Source organism: Crocuta crocuta, unplaced genomic scaffold (genome assembly GCF_008692635.1).
Source record: "Crocuta crocuta isolate KB4526 unplaced genomic scaffold, BGI_CrCroc_1.0 scaffold62, whole genome shotgun sequence".
Taxonomy (NCBI): domain Eukaryota; kingdom Metazoa; phylum Chordata; class Mammalia; order Carnivora; family Hyaenidae; genus Crocuta; species Crocuta crocuta.
This window is the reverse complement of record NW_027529173.1, coordinates 3565128-3579638: the sequence shown is the minus strand read 5'-3', so window position 1 is coordinate 3579638 and position 14511 is coordinate 3565128. Positions and strand designations below refer to the sequence as shown.

Sequence of the window (14511 nt, the reverse complement as noted above, 5' to 3'; positions counted from 1 at the left end):
TGGGATTTGATTTCTTTTAAAACCTCTTTCTGTCCAATGCTCTTCAGTGGTTTAAAGAAAAGTATGGTTTTTTGTTTGTTCAATGATTTATTATTACTTTTGCAGGACTGAAGTCTTGTACATCCTTTTTCATTCTAATCAGGTGTGGATCTCCAAAACAAGTATATTTTTGAGAGTACATTGAAGTTCTCTTCTGGTACAAATTTTCTCTCTCATTCTCATAAAGGATGAATGTCACTAATTAGATATTTAGACACTTAGACATTAGACAGGGGCACATTAATTTATTTCTCTTAATTGATTCTTCAACTTAAATAAACTAAATAACAAATATGTTACTAATATTCTCTCAGGATGTCCACTGTGAATGGATATTTAAAACATCAGAAAAAGGAAGAAACCTTGGCAGTTACATGTTTACTCTTACGGAAAACGCCTTGTTCTTGAGCTTCTCATCTTTCATACCAGGGGTTTCAACTTTTCTGCATACTTTTAAATTAGTTTAGACTGAAGGTAAAAGGTGAACCTACCTGTTACTCATATTGTTTGCTCAGGAACTAGGACTTGTTGCCTAGTTGGACTGCCTATGGTGTTACACTACACAATCTGCTTCCTTGTAGGTTTTTATTTTAGCACCTGCTTTTCTGATGGCTAATATTTCAATTTCTAGTTTGTAGTTTTAACTGCCTCCTCCATGGTAATTGGGTATGCCCATTTTCACCCTCTCCATTTGGTTCTTGACTTTGGGCTGCCCATATTTCATTACTTGTATGTGGCTTTGCTTATACTGACTAAAAATTGCCAGTCTGCCCTCAGACTCTATCTGTATCTCTCTCCCGTCTAAGCCTTGCTGAGCTTTTTTTCTCAGTCCTTGACACCTACTCTAGACTTTTAGTCAAAGTTCTAAGGATATTTTAAAAATAACTTGGCTGTCAAAGAACGCTTCTAAAATAAATTCCAGGCTCAAATTTCGCATTTACTTACATTTTATCCTGTTATATTGTCACTTCAATATTTAAAATACAGCATAAATAATTTATAATAGAAAAAGTATTCCAACTTATTTGTGTTTGCTACCTTTAAAATATTAACTTTGATACCTGCTGGTTTATTCCTAATGAAGATGTTGACTTTCTTCCTTGTTTCAATCTCTGCAAAAGACATTGTTTTGCTTTTTGTTACCAGTGTCCAAATCACTCATATCACTTAAAGAACATAAGTATTTTACACCTTTGTAATTTTATATTGCAGTAACATTAATACACACACATATAAACTTGTAAAATGAAATATTTTTGTTTGATTAGGTCTTTTTTCCACACGATGCTGTTATGCACATGTTACATAATTTAATTTCTTTGGTTGAAGTTTTGATTCAGTTACCTACTTTTGGCCGACCTGACAAATTTAATTGCTGGTGCCCTTGTTATAGTATATAGTCATGGAGAATTAGAATTTAATGAAGGACTAAAATTTACAATTAGATTAAGAATAATATGACCTAATTTAAAAAGTATCTACCTAAACACCCAGACATTTGAGTAATAGTTATAAAATGTATATTGCTACTCTTAAAGTTTTTGAAATTTCATTTATCTAATTGAATAAATATATGCATGTACCAGAAGATACTAAGAATATTAGAACCACCCTTGATTGAATGAAAATCTAATGTGGTAAGATGTAAATATAATGACAAATGTGATCTTAGCCATGATACATTTATTGACATAGTTCCCGCCCCCACAGTGTAATTTATTATCAGATCTTGGTCATTATTATGCACTTACTATTTTTTAATATCCTATAATAATTACTATTATTATAATGACATTTTATTGTACTATTATCCTCACAGAAGGTTATGATCATGATTTTTCCAGTTCTTAAAAGGAAAACAAACCCAAAAACTCTTTTGCCCTAATTCCTTTTTTATTTTCAGAAGTTTTTCATATTGAGGCTCTATTCACACAATGAAAAATATCTGATTTTTGGTCATTGTGGGCCCAAAACCAGTCATGTCTCAAAAAGTTCAGGGAATTAAATTGTTGGACCTTGTGTCAGCTGATTGTTTTTTTTTTTTTTTTTAATAGTTTATTGTCAAATTAGTTTCCACATAATTGTGTCAGCTGATTGTTAAACAAATGGCTTTTAGTCAGTTATTATTGCCCTACAAAGCCTCACCTGATGATCCTCCCACCTCCCAATAGAAAATTCTTCATAGTGGATCTATTGTTATGATTTTCATACAGGGCTCAACCTAAGTTATGTGTAATATAAGAACCATCAAATGCCTTGTATCTTTTCTAGCAGGAGACTGGTTTTTCATGAGTTTGTTTATTCCTATCTATAGCCACATCTTTGCCAGCCTTAAGGCTGTAGGCATTATGGGCCACAAATGCCAGCCTTCCTAAGAACTGTTTTCCAGTGCTGTCATCAAGCCTCTTCCTTCTGGATTCTTCAGGGAGCAGGGCTGGCAGCTGTGCATATGCTTTGGGGTCCACCATTCAGTTACACTGCTAATGCTGGGCTCCTGTTTTCCTGGCTCCTTTGAGCTCACTCAAAGAAACAAAATGGTATTCCCATATGTCCCTTATTGTTTTCTTGGCAAATCTCCCTGCCTCCTTTAGCCTCCCAGATTCTAGTATGTAAGAGACAAACTTTTTTTTGAAATTTCCTTTTCTTCAGAAGCTGTAGATTAATAGCATTGATTCTAAAGCAAGCTGTCCTTTTAGAAAATCCTTTTTAAGGCTGAAGTTAACTGGTTTTGAGGACTATATTGGCATATTTCAAAATATTAAGAATACCAGTGAATTTCAGTTAAAGGGAACCCAGAAGACTGACCTTGATTTATGAATTTCAGTGTCAAATTTTATAAGTTGTTTGGATATTATTAGGAGATACCTACTGACTTAATGTTCAAGTGTTCTACAATACAGTATTGTATGATCTTTCACCCCAAATTTTAACATTCAGTGATATCAACAAATATATTGTGAACAGTTTTCCATTGAACAGTTTTCAACTTCAGCTGAAAGAATGGATTTTCATACCACTATGTTAATTGTAACCAGCACCATTTTGGACGGGGGAACAGAGTCCACAAGTTCACATGAACCGTCATAGAGATTTCACAAGGTGCTAGAAAATTCTGATGGACACTTTTTCCTTATTCCACTTTACCTGAGTCAGAGGGAAGGGAGTACTTATAAAGTGCTTAATGTAGCAAGATGAGTAGTTTTATTTATATTTTAAATCCTGTTACAACAAATATTATTACCCCACCACCACCAAAAAAAGAAAAGGGAACGGGGGCAGTGGGGGAGGGGAAGGGAAGGAGAGAGAAGGGAAGAAAAGGAGAGGAAGGGAGGGAAGAAGGAAGGAAGGAAGAGAATAATAACCCATACCACAGTTAAAACACCCAAAACAGGATCCAGCAGACAACATACTCACTTCAAGCAGTGATTTTTAAAAAACAGAATTTTACTATAATACAAAAACATTAGGATCTTCTATACAAGTAAATCTTGCAGAAGTATTATATCTTTACCATGTTTCTGACTTCTTCCCTCTGTACAACTTACTATAAAGAACCAAAATTTTATTACTATAAATAAGTTTTAAAATGTGTCAAGCCAGCCAATGCCTGATTTATTTTTATTAATCTCGATCGATCATATAAAAGACTTGTACACTTGGCAAGCATATTTCTTGAGATGTTAAAAAGAGTACTTCTGAGCATACAGATTCGTTGGGAGGTAAGTTGTGCTAGCCTAGCATAGACTAAATTTCAGATTCTGGTTGCTTTCAGCACTTCTTTTTACTAGCACCAAATAGCTTATTCACCAATATATTTGATAATTATAGTTATTATTTAACAGGAAAGTAGATTAAAATATTTCCAACTATTTTTTAAATATATGGGTAAAGGGATGTTTCTTAAAGTCTTTTCAAAACTGATAATGCATCAGTATGAATATGGAGTTGCTGGGGTTTTGGCTTCTATTGAAATATTTCAAGCACATAAACCACTGCATATATATGAATTTCCAATTCAGAAAATGTATTGAAGTAATAATTCAACCATCACATCTTTATTTGGACATACATGCTGTAGAGCTTTTCCATGCTGTGCTTGATTTTGATACATAGTATTTCACTGAGGATTGATACTTAAGTACATTTAGAAATACTTTAGTAGTAATATTCAGACACTGGGAGGTAATTACTGAGTTCTAAATTAGTAGTGCACTGAAAGAGAATTTTTAAAAACAGAATCCAATCAACTGGTTTGACATGCACAATTAGTCTTTGGATAGTAGGCAGTTACATTATACATAAGACATGTTTTTTAAGCAGGATGTATTTCTTTGATTTTTATTCGTATATCTTTCAAAAAGAGTTACATTTAAAGTCTTAAGTAAAAGCGAGGAGGCAAGATGGCGGAGAAGTAGGGAGCTCCGTGCATTTCGCCTGCACCCATCTCTCAAATAGAGAAGGCCTGAAGTCGTAGGACACTGAGCCACAGGAGTTTGGGAAGAGAAAGAGACAGAGTACACTGGGAAGGAAACCTCATAGGTGCGTGAGTGTGAACTGGGGAAGATAAAAGCGGGATGGGACCCAGAGATATGGAGGGAGGGGTGGGAATCAGGCTTGCGTGCAGCTGTGGTGAGTGATAAACCGGCGAATGGTGGCGAGCTGCTGCGAGTCCAGGGGAAAGGAAAGAAAAGCTGAGATTGCTCATAGAACCATCCCTGGAGAATAGAAAAAACCTCGGCTTGGAAAGACAGTGTTTCTTAGCTCTGGCTGGGGTGCTGACTTTAAACTAGGTGCCCTGGTCCCAGAAGGCCCCAGGAAAATCTGAACTGCCACGTGCCCCCGGCACCATCCATGGCGGCAGCGGCCCAGTGAACTGGCAGCAACGCCTGCGGAGGTGGTCCCGGCACTGGGTGAAGCTGCAGCAGCGCATGCGACAGCAGCCTGCTGAAGCGGTGTCAGTGGCGGCGACCCGGTGAAGCGGTGCCGGTGCCCTGTAAAGTGGCAGCGGCGCGCGACAGCGGCCCGCTGAAGCGGCGGCACCAACGTGGACTCTGCGGACCTGAAGTTGCTACGTTCCCCCAAACGCACTCCGGTTGTATCCCTGCTTGACCCTGGCGGATCTGAGGCTGTGACACTTCCCCCACCCCCTACTCAACCCCCAGGCAACAGGGAAGCAGACCTGTGGGACTGTTCAGGGCAGTATAACAAAGCCTGCAGACTGGGACCTGGAAACAGGTGGGGTGTGGGGCATAGAACTCAGCACACCTTGGCTACATCCTCAGCACAGGGAGATCAGACCGAAGAAGTGAATTGCAACGCTTGGTTGAGAACGGACTGGGGTGATGCCATTCTACTCCCCACAACCATCAAGGAGAGGCCTCAGGGAGGCCAGCTGACACAGTGGAGACAAGACCTGCCTACACCAAACCACGCCCATCCCCTCCAGATAGCTGTTTTGTTGTTGTTGTAACTTTTTACATGAGCCTGGGTTTGCGTGTCTATTGGTTTTGTCTGTGCGTTTGTGTACCTGTGTTCCCTCTGTGGGTTGTCTGTTTTCTTTTTCCAGGCTGCCTCAAGAAACAAGCCAAACTACACATGGTGGAGAGTCCCAAATACCACTACCAGTAGGGAAACAAAATAACGAAACGTTCAACAAGAGAAACCAAGAGACATCATCCAAAGAACACTTCCTGAACAGACAGGCCCTGAACAGTCAAAAGAGCCCTTTCTAATACAGCAGAACTTGCAAGGGCCATGTGTACAACAAGCTTTTAAAATTAACAAGAGATAGAAAGCTAACCAAACTGACAAAATGGAAGAACTCTCCTCCAAAGAAACTCCAGGAAGAAATGACAGCTGGAGAACTACTGAAAACAGATATAAGCAACATAACTGAACAAGAATATAGAACAATAATCATAAAATTAATCGCCGGCTTAAAAAAAGCATGGAGGACATCAGAGAAACTATGGCTACAAACAATATGGAGCTTAAAAATAGTTATGGTGAACTAAAATATGGGATAAATGAGATACATAATAAACTAGAGGCGTCCAATGCACGGATTGAAGAGGCAGAAAGGAGAATAAATGATTTAGAAGACACTATTATAGAAAAGGAAGAAACTGAGAAAAGAGATAAACTGATCCAAGAAAATGAAAGAAGAGTTCGAGAGCTCAGTGATACAATCAAACGGAACAATATCCCTATCATAGGAATTCCAGAAGAGGAAGAGAGAGGGAACGCTGCTGAAGGAGTCCTGGAACAAATTATAGCAGAGAACTTCCCCAACCTGGAGAGGGAAGTAGAAGTTGAAATTCAAGAGGCACAGAGAACTCCCTTCAGACGTAACTTAAATCAATCATCTGCACAACATATAGTGAAACTGGCAACATATAAGGACAAAGAGAGAATTTTGAAAGCAGCTAGGGAGAAAAGGGCCCTAACATACAAAGGGAAACCTATCAGAGTGGTGACAGACCTATCTAATGAAACTTCGCAGGCCAGAAAGGAATGGCAAGAGATCATCAATGTGAAGAACAACAAAAAAATATGCAGCCAGCCAAGAATCCTCTATCCAGCAAGCCTGTCATTCACAATAGAAGGAGAGATAAAAGTCTTTCCAAATAAACAAAAATTGAAAGAATTTGTCACTGCTAAACCAGCCCTACAAGAAATCCTGAGGGGGATTCTCTGAGGGAAGTGTTGCAAGGAATGCAAGATATCGGAGACATCACCACAAGAATGAATCCCACAAAGGACATGTGACATGTGACAATATGACTCTAAACCCACATATTTCAATAATAACACTGAATGGAATGCTCCAATCAAAAGACATAGGGTAGCAGAATGGATAAAAAACAAAATCCATCTATTTGCTGTCTACAAGGAATGCATTTTGGACTGGAAGATACCTTCAGATTGAAATAAGGGGATGGAGAAATATATATCATGCTACGGGAAGTCAAAAGAAAGCTGGAGTAGCTATACTTATATCAGACAAAATGGACTTTAAATTAAAGACAATAACAAGGGATGAAGAAGGGCATTGTATAATAATTATAGGGTCGATCCATCAGGAAAAACCTAACAATTATAAAGGTCTACGCACCAAATATGGGAGCACCTAAATATTTAAAACAATCACAAACAGAAACAATCTTATAGATAAGACTGTGCTAATAGTAGGGGACTTTAGTACTCCACTTAGAGCAATGGATAAATCAAACAGACAGAAAATCACTAAAGAAACAATAGACTTGAATGACACATTGGACCAGATGGATCTGACAGATATAATCAGAACTCTACATCATGAGGCCAGNTCAACAAGATCCTTGCAAACCGAATCCAGCAGCACATAAAAAGAATTACCCACCAAGATCAAGTGGGATTCATTCCTGGCTAGTTCAGTTTTCACAAATCAATGTGATACATCACATCAGCAAAAGAAAAGGTAAAAACCATATGATCCTGTCAATAGATGAAGAAAAAGCATTTGACAAAATACAGCTTCTTAATAAAGACCCTCGAGAAAGTCGGGGTAGAAGGAGCTTACTTAAATACCGTAAAAGCCATCTATGAGAAGCCCTCAGCTAACATCATCCTCCAAGGGGAAATGAGAGCTTTCTCCCTGAGATCAGGAACACGACAGANAACAGATGGTGCTGGGAGAACTGGACAGCAACATGCAGAAGAATGAAGCTAGATCATTTTCTCACACCATACACAAAAATAAACTCAAAATGGATAAAGGACCTGAACGTGAGACAGGAAACCATCAACACCCTAGAGGGGAAAGCAGAAAACAACCTCCTGGACCTCAGCCACAGCAATTTCTTACTTGACATATCCCCAAAAGCAAAAGAATCAAGCGCAAAAATAAAGTATTGGGACCTCATCAAGATTAAAAGCTTCTGCAAGGTAAAGGAGACAGTCCATAAAACTAATAGACAACTGACAGAATGGGAAAAGATAGTTGCAAATGACATATCAGATAAAGGGTAATATCCGAAATTTATAAGGAACTCACCAAACTCCACCCCTGAAAATAAACAATCCAGCGAAGAAATGGGCAGAAGATATGAACAGACACTTCTCCAAAGAGGACATCCAGATGGCCAACAGACATATGAAATGATGCTCAGCATCCCTCCTCATCAGGGAAATACAAATCAAAACCACACAGAGATGCCACCTCACGCCAGTCAGCGTGGCTAAAATGAGCAAATCAGAGGACTCTAGATGCTGGCGAGGATGTGGAGATACGGGCACCCTCCTACACTGTTGGTGGGAATGTAAACTGGTGCTGCCCCTCTGGAAAACAGTGTGGAGGTTCCTCAGGAAATTAACACTAGAACTCCCCTATGACCCAGCAATAGCACTGCTAGGAATTTACCCAAGGGATACAGAAATGCTGATGCATAGGAGCACATGTACCCCAATGTTCATAGCAGCACTCTCCACAATAGCTAAAACATGGAAAGAGCCTAAGTGTCCATCAACAGATGAATGGATCAAGAAGATGTAGTTTATCTATACCATGGAATACTACATGGCAATGAGAAACAATGAAATCTGGCCATGTGTAGCAACATGGATGGACCTTGAGGGTGTTATGCTGAGCGAAATAAGTCAGGCAGAGAAGGACAAATATCATATGTTTGCACGTATAGGAGGATTAGGAGGAACTTGACGGAGGAACAAGGGGGAGAAGAAGGGCGGAAATGGTGGGGGAAAGGGAGAGAGGCAAACCATGAGAGACTCTTGAATGCTGACAAAAACTGAGGACTGATGGATGTGGGGGGGAGGGGGGATGGGCATGGAGGAGGACACTTGTGGGGATGAGCACTGAGTGTTATGTGGAAACCAACTTGACAATAAACTATTTGTAAAAAAAAAAAAAAAGGAAAAAATCTTAAGTAAAAGTTTTAATGTTAAATATTAATATTTAACTAAATATTAAATTCCTATAGCTTTCAAAAAGTTACATTTAAAATCTTATGAAAGGTAAAAGTAAAAAGTGAAAGCTTTAAATATTAATATTTAGTTAAATATTAATATTTAATATTTTAATAAAAGCTTCTANTCTACTGCAGTTATGTTTTTATAAAGAGTAAATCAAAATTATTAAGTTGCTAATGGGACTAGAGGCTATATTACAGATAGTTTATCTCTAGGTCATTATTTAATGTTTTTGAAAATGTACAAATAGTTTTTACTTTTCTCTTTTGGATTCTATATGTGTTGGCTAGTTCTTTTATATAATGTGTCCTTGAGTTGCTACATTACTCTCCTCAGTGGTGATTAGGCCCTTATTTTCCATGATTTCTGAAACCTAAATTACTCTGTATAGGTTGCAATTACTAATGGTTCTTACTATCCATTGAGTACGTACTTGGCCATGAGGATGTTAGAAAAATAAAAATATGTATTTCTCTTGTCCATGAGACCATCTTAATGAATGCAACAAATGAAACAATCAGATTGTTATACATTTTCCAAATTTTCAGTTTCCAAACATGCCAGGGGAAACTGAGCTTATGAATTCGAATATTGGTTAGGTGAGGTAAAACAAAACAAATCAAAACCCCAAACCTTTAAAGTGCTTCTAGTGATTTACTTACTGCCTGGGGAGGGTTTCACTATGCATATAAAGAATATACAGAGTTTGACATTTTGAAAAATTTGACCAGAAAATAAAAATGTCATGTATTATGAAAATAATCTGTAGTCTAAAATGATTGAATTCCTTTCCCTCTCATTCAAATCCATTTTTACATATAGACAATGTCATAGGTTCCCTTTCTATGGCTATATTTGGGGAGCAGATAGTCTCCTGAATTTCCCCGTATGATGGCATCAGAGAACACATCCTTCTCTTTAACCAAGGAGAAGCATCCATAATACTGATCTAGACAACAACAGCAGCAAAAATATGGATGTGAATACACTCTGGAAACATTGTTGCCATTAGTAACTAATTTATGGCCAAAGCTCTTTTGATTTGTAATGTTCATGACTGAAGAGAATTTAGAACTTGAAGGAGATTTTTAAAATCAGATTATTAAGACACAATATACCTCCGTTAAATTGATACAAAGTTACAGAAAAATACTTCAGCATTTGTTTCCTTAGATTAACTACTTAGTCTTCATAAGTTTGAATAAAATACACATCAAGGAGTTGTTTTATGAAGTAAAGGAGAAAAAAATTAAAAAGATATGAATGTGTAGGTTTTACTGTTATAGTCTGAGATGCTCAAAAATAAAGGGAGATTAGGTAAAGACATCATACAAACGTCAAGGTCTGAAAAACAGAATATTTTTTCATGAAATGAAAATGATTATTTTTGTTAGCATTAGATGAGAAATTAATAAACTGAGCATCTGATCCTTTATTATATTCAGGTTTTCTTAATGTTATACAGGCTAGTAGACTATTGAACTTTTAAAGTATATAGTAAGTTAATTATTAAAAAGGTTCATTGAGAAATAGTCATTGAAGACATTTCTTTTAATGTTTGTTTATTTTTGAGAAGCCTGGCTAGAGGTTTATCAATTTTGTTTATTTTTTCAAAAAGCAACTCTTGGTCTCATTGACCTGTTCAACTTTTTTTGGATTCTATATTGTTTCTTTCTGTCCTAAGCTTTATTATTTCTCATCTTCTTCTGGTTTTGGGGTGTTCTTGCTGCTCTGCTTCTTGTTCCTTTAGGTGCGCTGTTAGATTTTTGTACTTGCACTTTTTCTAGTTTCTTGAAATAGGCCTGGATTGCTGTGTACTTTCCTCTTAGGACTGCCTTTGCCGCATCCCAAAGAATTTGGATTGTTGTATTTTCATTTTCATTTGTTTTCTATATTTTTTAATTTCTTCTCTAATTGCCTGATTGGCCTATTAGTTCTTTAGTGGGGTGTTTTTTAACCTCCATGTTTTTGGAGGCTTTCTAGACTGTTACCTGTGATTTATTTCAAGTTTCATAACACTGTGATCTGAAAGTGTGCATGGTATGATCTCATTTCTTTTATATTTATTGAGGGCTGCTTTATGTCCCAGTATGTGATCTGTCTTGGAGAATGTACCATGTGCACTTGAGAAGAAAGTGAATTCCATAGCTTTGGGATGTAGAGTTCTAAATATATCTGTCAAGTCCATCTGATCCAGTGTGTCATTCTGGTCCATTGTTTCTTTAGTGATTTTCTGTCTAGTTGGTCTATCCATTACTGCAGGTGGAGTATTAAGGTCCCCTGCTATGAGCACATTCTTATCCATAAGATTGTTTATGTTTGTGTTTGTTTTATGTATTTGGGTGCTCCTGAATTCAAGGTGTAGATATTTATAATTGTTAGCTCTTCCTGATGGATAGACCCTGTAATTATTATATAATTCCCTTCTTCATCTCTTTTTACTGCCTTAACTTTAAAGTCCAGTTTGTCTGATAGAAGTATGGCTACTCCAGCTTTCTTTTGTCTTCCAGTAGCATGATAGATATTTCTCCATCCCCTCACTTTCAATCTGAAGGTTTCCTCAGGCCTAAAATGTGTCTCTTGTAGACAGCAAATAGATGAATCTTTTTTTTTTTTAATCCATTCTGATATCCTATGTCTTTTGATTGAAGCATTTAGCCCATTTACATTGTGTTATTATTGAAAAATATGGGCTTATATTCATTGTGTTCTCTATAAGATTCATGCTTGTAGTGGTGTCTCTGGTACTTTGTGTTCTTGCAACATTTCCCTCATAGAGTTTCCCTCAGGATTTCTTATAGGGCTGGTTTACTGGTGATGAATTCCTTCAATTTTTGTTTGTTTGGGAAAACCTTTATCACTCCTTCTATTCTGAATGACAGGCTTGCTGGATAGAGGATTCTTGGCTGCATATTTTGTTGTTGTTGTTGTTGTTCATCACATTGAAGATTTCCTGCCATTCCTTTCTGGCCTGCCAAGTTTCAGCAGATAGGTCTGCAGCTACTCTGATAGGTCTCCATTTGTATGTTAGGGAACTTTTATCCCTAGCTGCTTTCAGAATTCTTTGTCCTTATATTTTGCCAGTTGCACTATGATATGTCATGTAGAAGATTGATTCAGGTTATGTCTGAGGGCAGTTCTCTGTGCCTCTTGGACTTCAATGTGTGTTTCCTTCCCCAGATTGGGGAAGTCTCGGCTATAATTTGTTAAAGTACTCCTTCAGCCCCTTCGTCTCTCTTCTTCAGGAATTCCTATGATAAGGATATTGTTTTCTTTGATTGCATCATTCAGGTCTTGAATTCTCCTTTCCTGCTCCTGGATCAATTTATCTCTCTTTTTCTCGGCTTCCTATTTTTCTTTAATTGTGTCTTCTAATTCACGTATTCTTCTCTCTCCCTCTTCAACCCGTGCAGTGGTCACCTCCATTTTATTATGCACCTCATTTATAGCATTTTTAAATTCATCATAACTATTTTTAAGTTCTATAATGTTTGTAGCAATAACATCTCTGATGCTTTCTGTGCCTTTTTCATACCCAGCGATTAATTTTATGACTATTGTTCTAAATTCTTGGTCAGTTATGTTGCTTATATCTGTTTTGACCAATTCTTTAACTGTCACTTCTTCCTGGAATTTCTTTTGAGGATAATTCTTATGTTTCGTCATTTTGGCTAGTTTTCTGTCTCTTGTATGTTTTAAAAGCTTTTTATGCACTCTGCACCTACAAGTACTGCTAGATTAAAGGAGACTCGTGACTGTCTAGGCTCTATCCATTCAGGAAGTGTTCTTTTTATGGTGTCCCTTGGTCTCTGTCAATGTGACTTTGGTTATTTTATTTCCCTACTTGTAGTGATATTTTGGACTCTCCACCGTGTGTACTTTGGCTTCTTTCTTGAGGCTGTCTTCTTAGTGGACTCTGTCTCTTTTCCTCCCAGACTCTTGAGGTTCAGTGTCCTATGGTTTCAGGCTTTCTCTGTTTGAGAGATGCAGATGGAAGTAAGGAAGTCCCTATTTCTCTGGCATCTTGCCTCCTCCCTCAATATTTGTTTATTTTTGAGAGAGAGACAGAGACAGAGACAGAGACAGAGACAGAATGTGAGTGAGAGAGGGGCAGAGAGAGGAGGAGACACAGAAGCTGAAGCAGGCTCCAGGCTCTGTGCTATCAACACATGTTCAAGCCTGACATGGGGCTTGAACTCATGAACCATGAGATCATGACCTGAGCCCAAGTCAGACACTTAACTGACTGAGCCATCCAGGTGCTCTATTATATATATTCTTGAGCCACAAAAACCCTGGTTCAAGTGGTATCCCATACACAAATCTCTTTGCCAGACAATAAAGAGTACAGAAAAATACAAAGCAAATTCTATGTTAAGAGGCTCATAATCCAGTGTGTAAATCTGAGATTACTGTCAGAAAAATAGTGTCATTTTATTTATTTTTTATTTATTTTTTTAAATGTTTTATTTATTTCTAGGAGAGAGAGAGAGACAGCGCAAGCAGGGGAGGGTCACAGAGAGAGGGAGTCACAGACTGAAACAGGCTCCAGGCTCTGAGCTGGCTGTCAGCACAGAGCCCGACGTGGGGCTCGAACCCACGAACCACGAGATCATGACCTAAGCGAAAGTCGGACGCTTAACCGACTAAGCCACCCAGGCTCCCCAAATAGTGTCATTTTAAATCACATTTGCACAATACATCAAATCAAAGACTCCATTAATTGTAGAGAACAAAATAGTTTATGTGTTTCTAAGAAAAAAGATGCTCCCAAGCCTTTTTTTTTTCTTAGTTTATTTATATTTATTTTGAGAGAGAGGGTAAGAGACAGAGAAAGAGAAAGATAGAGAGGATCCCCAGCAAGCTCTGTACTGTTAGTGCAGGGTGCAACACGGGGCTCAAACTCAAGAACCATGAGATCATGACCTGAGCCAAAATCAAGAGTTGGGTGCTTAACCAACTGAACTGATTCAGCCACCCAGGAACCCTGAGGCTTCCAAGTCTTAATAGGCAATCTCCCACAAAAAAAAACTGGGATGCAAAAGTTGGGACTTTTGAGATAAGGAAGAACTTGCAGCCAATAGAAGATCAAAGGAATGACCAGAGAGGTAGAAGCCAGAGAGATATCTATTCACTAATTTATGTAATCATTCTTTACCAATCACTGGCCATCTGTTAGGCACTGTGTAAGTCTAGATGATAAAATGGTAAGCCAAATCATAAAGGGGTAACCTCACTGTGGGGACATTAATTATATAAGTTACAGTAACCAAAGTATAAAACAAATAATCACACTAAGAGTTACATCATTACAAACTAAGATGAGTTCAAAAACAAGGGTTGGCAGATTTCTAAATGCATATTACAGAAGAAACTGATGCTGACCTACTGAGGCTCAGAGATGATTTCTCTGCAGAAGTGGCGTTAGAACTGAAATGTGCAGATAAGGAGGTGTTATCCAGGTGAATGGAGAGAATATATAAATAGAAGACATTCCATCCCAAA

General features: G+C 37.8%; 1 protein-coding gene across 1 annotated transcript in view; it reads left to right on the top strand.

The window, feature by feature from the left end:
• Positions 1–14511, top strand: part of HDAC9 (histone deacetylase 9) — a 908040-nt gene that overhangs the window by 703562 nt on the left and 189967 nt on the right. The window lies entirely within an intron of this gene.